Here is a 6,000-nt window from a genome sequence, read left to right on the forward strand (position 1 = left end):
TCGTAGATGGAGCACAAGAAGTCTGCGGCTCTCCACGACTATATCTTTGGTGGACAAGCGATCGAGCATCCATTGGAGATCTTCTTCTCTCAATTCGGAGAAAATTTGAGCCCATCTTCTTCTAGTTCTCCGATTATTCATATTTGCCTAGTACAACATGTCACTCAAATCTTTAAGGTTGTTATTGTTGTCGAGAGTATGCAGCTTCTGAGTCCCCGCACCCTTTGCCAAGTGGCTGAGAATCCACCACTGAAGGAGTATGTTGCATCCTTGAAGTATCGATGCCCCTCTTTACACTTTCCCAAGGCTCGATACATGTCGGACAGGATGACCAGATCTATAGGGTAGTATTTTGTTGTCCCTCGGTTCTCGTACCCTTTGAATAGACTGTGTGCGAGTGTTATAACTTGGGTATTGATGATCAGACATGGGCCATGCGGGAAGACAATCGTTCCCAATAACGCTACAACAAATGCTAGAGGACGAATTTCGTTCCATTTTTTGTTAGAGACCTAGAACTCTTGGTTGTAAGTGGAGTAGAAACTCGCATGTCCAAATCTAATATAAAGGTCTCTGAATGATATGTGGGATTCTTGGCACCAGTATGCAAAATTTTTCCCCAACCCGAGCCAATTCGCAATATCTTCTACGGAAGGTTTATTAGGGATGAAAATGTCTTCTTGTTTCCTTGGCTTTCTTTCTATCCCAGTACCTACTGTTCTGTCCAGTCTTAGATTTCCTCTAAAGTCGGGGTAATTTCAGCGGTTCCAAATCTGGACACCATTCGTTGGCTATCCCAATATCCCATGAGGACCTCAACCAGCTCTGGCCAACCGTTCATGTTGATAAACTTTATCAATGCACCCACGTATTTGTTGAGAGTCCTTCTATGATCCCCGTCGAGATTATTATACTACATTGTGAGTTGAAGTGGCGATGCTATGATCATGTCGAACTTTGGAAAATGACCCATATCTATAAAACAAAAGCTAGTTAGGTTTACCCACCCCAAATTGGTCTTCACACGTACATAATTCAAATGTCAAATAAAATGATGTATCGTTAGGTCGGAGACCTTAGACACGATTTTGACGGTTTTCTACTAAATGTACTTAATACACATTGGGTATTAAGCCGTCTTAGGCTAACACTTAATTTTTAATTTTGATTTCGCTCTAGCGTAGGCTTACTAGAATAGGTTTCAAGTTGACGGTTACCCGAGTCAGACAAACATCAGGGTGAAGCTATCAAACGACGTTGGATGACCGCATTCCAACTATTTGTTTGACACTTCCAAATGAATCTCTTGTGTATTTCTTAAAATAGCCGTGAAAAGTCATATAACTTTCATTTTCCTAATGCATCTATTTGCCGTTTGGTGAAAATATGCCATGAAAATGCAACAATTCCAGAACTAAGGTATAGTAAAAAGTAAGTAATTATTACAAATATCCAAATAAAGTTAGCAGCCCTATATCACCTCTAGTACATGCAATTGGAACTTCTTGCATTTAATCTTGGCCAACAACTATACGAATCGATTATTAGACCTCATTCTTTAAATTTTGCTCTGTAGCATTAACAGGGGGTTCTCGAGATGTAGCTTCCCTACTTAAATCTTCTGAAGTTGGAGGTGGCAGGGAAGTCTGTGATAGAGACTCATCATGAGCCTCACTTTTATAGGCTCACCTAGGTGGTGATTGGTTGGTTCCTTCTCTAACAATTTAGAAATTAGATATGATTCACCTACAACGTTGGTTCAATAACATGATCTACGAGATGAAAGAAAAGAGACAACTCCTAAATGTCTCGTAGCTTCCTGCCTATAGAGGTGGTGCACAACACATTCATAAGCAAGACTCTACATCGACATATCTTTGTACGTAGACTCCCTAGGATGAATTACTCTGATACCATTTTTAACGCCTCAAATCCTACTGAGATGGATAAGCATACGAAGACTTAAATGCCCGAGAGAACCCACATATGACATGTACCTACCATGTGTTTAGCTAAGATAATCATGAAGCTCTAATAAGTATATGTATAAGCTACAATGACATAAGAACAACATATATAGGCCCCAAATATAAACAGGCCATAACTGGTAAGGAACCAATCATAACTCCATGTTATGCATTAGTCTAAAAGCCTCTATAAAATAGACAAACTTAGAGTAAGTCAAGACAAGACCCTCCTTACCCTTACCACCATACAAAACTAAAATAAAATTACTATAGACTCGGTAAATCACCAAATCAACCTAGAGCTCATCAAAGTAGTTGATTGTCGTGTGCTCCTACTAAGGTCTGCTAGCTGGAGCACATATGCATGTGGCATGAAATTCAGCGTCCCCATAAGAGACGTCATTACGAATGAAAATAATGAATATATATGGCAGTATCATGTGTAAAACAAGGTCTTTAATTAAATCAAGGATCAATATATAAATGCATAGCTCATAATAAAAACCATATTTGCTTACTCTTGTGGGATCATATATGTTACATTTTTTTCTTTAGTTTTCTTCACTTTATAATCTTTGTAAGGCATATGATACAAATTACCAGCTGATCAGTGGTAAAAGAGTATGACCCATGCTAAACATTATAACCCTTGGGATGTTGTCCTCATAATTATATAAATTCGGCCAGAGACTGGACCATGCTAGGCTTTCGCCTCTGAGCTGTCACCCTTCTATACCAATGCATTTGCACTTGGGCTGCCACCCATAATTATACAAATTGCTTCACTTTGTTTCTTTAATTTTTGAGATTATTGATTTGCCGGTCATACTCATTTTTGGAGTTTAGAACCACGGACTAGTAGTAGAAGACATGAGAATAATAGCTTTAAGTCAGTAACAATGATGTAAGGAGCTATGTAAGACAAATGATTACTTATGAGCATAAATGGCAAAATTGACTATAATTGACTAAAAGGAGAATTCACCAAGCTTCCTGTTGTGAATATCATTTCTATTCTTTGAATGTGAACACACAAACATAGTGTGATGAACATGTACAGAGTAACTTGACACACTAAGGAGGGAAAAATATTGTTTACCAAGTTAGAGATTGTACGCTGCCACTAAGTTTCCTTTACTTAGGAACATACCTTAGAAAACTCATTTCGTTGATAGTAATCACAAGTTTCAGTTTTCATATCAAGGAGTATGGAATAGAATAGCCTTACATACCTTGTTGTACAACTCAGATATTACAATGAATTAACCTCATTCCTTTCAAATTATTAATATAAAATAAAATAATTAAATCTAGTATTATTATCTAAACGACACATTTAGGCTACTTAACCTCACCAAAGTGATAGCTGGGCCGTAGGCCCATAATTTATTATACCACGGGCATTATTTGAGCTACTCTATTACATTCATTCGATTTTTCGATTCGATTTTATACTATTCGATTTGGATTTTCGATTTTTGGTTTAGAACAAGTGTAACCGAATCCTAACCAAAATAAATTTGGTTTGATTTTATTTTTCTCTTTTTGGTTTGGGTTTTTTCGATTATGTCAATGATTAGAAATATAACAAAGCTATATTTGCAATTTTAAAAAAATTATACATATATATAATATTTATTTGTCTTTTGATTTTCAAACCATCATTTATTAAATTGAGTATGTCTCGGTTGATCTAGAACGGAAGTGCAAAGTTGGGAAGAAGAGAAGAAGAGAGAGAAGATGGAGCATTGATGGGGAGATTTCCTTCTAATAACCTCTATATCTTCAGTTAGCATGTTATTTTATTTTGGTTTGTTAAATTATTGCCTCTGCTTTGTTACTATCATTATATCCAATAGTGTTTCTTTAGTTGTTACATGAAAACTTTAAACATGTAAAAATATTTTCACAACAAATGAAATTTACCAACTAATGTGAATGACATGTCACACTACTGAGGAATTCACTTCGAAATGCCAGATTTCCTGACCAAAGTTTTTTTAGCAGTCTTGCTGAGTTTCCAAAAAAAAAAATAAATTGCACCATTTCATCATATGGGAAAAAGGCACAAAGAATTTGTACTAAATGTGGGATAAGTTGACAATAAAGTATATGCATGATTTAATATCTTCTGAATCATGATACAATGTACACACTAACAAAATAATGAGAATAAGAGTCCCGCCTTGACTGGTTGTGGCTATTTCTAAAGTAAATATATGTACAAACTTTTTTGTTCTTTGATACTCTGCTTATCATATGAGGATTAGTTCCTAAGCATTAACTACAGGGACTCACATGTCCGAAATGAAGTGTAAATAAGGTTTCCGCTTAAATAATAAATAAAGAAAGGAAAGCATGCTCACCCGAGGACCCTTGTTTTCTGATGGGTTTTGTTTTACTCATCTTGTGTTTCTCTGTTAATTTCATGCTATGTATTTTTGTTTCGATTCACAGCATAGTGGACAGAACTATGAAGTCGATGAAAGCAAAACGTTCCTAAGAAGAGAAGAGAAGGAGAGAGCAGATGGAGCTATTTGATGTTTAGGAATGGAGGAGAGAGCGGCCGACGTTAGGATTCATGCAGAGAAGGACTACATTTGAAATGACAGAATTACCCTTCAACTTCAACATTTTTTCAGCGAAACGGAGACGCGTGTGCTTATTCCCATTTCTTAAATATATCTTTTTAATATAAATTACAAATAAAACGAAAAGCACAATACTTAAAAGTATATCAATAATAGATGTCCAAACATAAGAAAATAAACTAAATCATAATGAAAATAACTAAAAAGGGATAGAAGTGGTTAACTCCACCTAAATTCTAAACACACACACGCACTCACACACACGCACACGCACGCACACATTTTTCTAAATCCAAAACCAAACCAAGAATCCAAATTAGAATTCAATTTGATTTGGTTTAATTTTTTAATTTAACCCAAATAATGCACGCCCATAATTACATCTACATACCATATAGATTCTTATACTATCCCACGAAACAATTTTGGCTCCATTATCCCCTCTAAACAACATACAAAGTAGAGGGAGCAGACTGCCCATACAACATTTAGTACAATGGTATATTACTGCACTCTCCTTCTATATTTCAATACAAAATATCCACACCTTTTCCCAACATCAACCATGAAATCCCTAACATGCTGGGAATGAGAAAACATAAAGTTTGTAGTTTTGATGGATGACAAAGAGTTGTAGTTTTGATCACTAACAAATAGTCTTGATGTGTAACAAATCATTGTTTATCATCATCAAAAAGGGGGAAAATATTGGAAAATAGGAGAACATAAAAAGTAGGTTTGATGATTGATAAAGTGAAGGCATGGTTCACTATTTATTGTTGTATGTGTACTCTATCTGCAGATAACCTGTACAATTATGAGAGATTGCGGCAAAGAACAACAAGGAATATGATGGCAAACTTGAAAGAAATACATATACATACTAGATAAGAAAATGAAAATCAAGCAAAACGTGTTGAAAGCCAAAGCTGAACAAACAATGTTGAAAGTTCAAGTTGAAACGAATAAGGAAACTTAAGGTCGTATATTACTTCTCAGTGTAATATGGTTAGCACGTTCTTGATTAGCAAGTTTTGATGATATACTTATACACACCAGTGCAGAAACCACAATGCAGAAAAGGCATATACATGTAATTGTAAAAGAAGGGAACAAATATGGAAAGAAATAAAGAAGGAAGAAATAAAAAAGTAGCATTTCAAGTCAAAAAATGAAAGAAACAAAGAAGTTACAATTCAAGTCAAATAAGGAAAGAAGTAAATATAAATAAATTCAAGAAGGAAAAAGATTTGTAATTCCTTTCCTTGTAGAAGTTGAAGGCAAATCAAACCTATAAAAGGATCAAGAAGTTGAAGGAAAAAAGCGTCTTTGCATAAACACAAATCGAGAGAATTTCTCAGCAAAGCAAGAACAATAGTCATTGCATATAAACGAAATATAACATCTTGAGAGCAGTATTTAATGGGGAAAAAAATACAGGC

Source organism: Solanum lycopersicum, chromosome 10 (assembly GCF_036512215.1).
Source record: "Solanum lycopersicum chromosome 10, SLM_r2.1".
Classification (NCBI taxonomy): Eukaryota; Viridiplantae; Streptophyta; class Magnoliopsida; order Solanales; family Solanaceae; genus Solanum; species Solanum lycopersicum.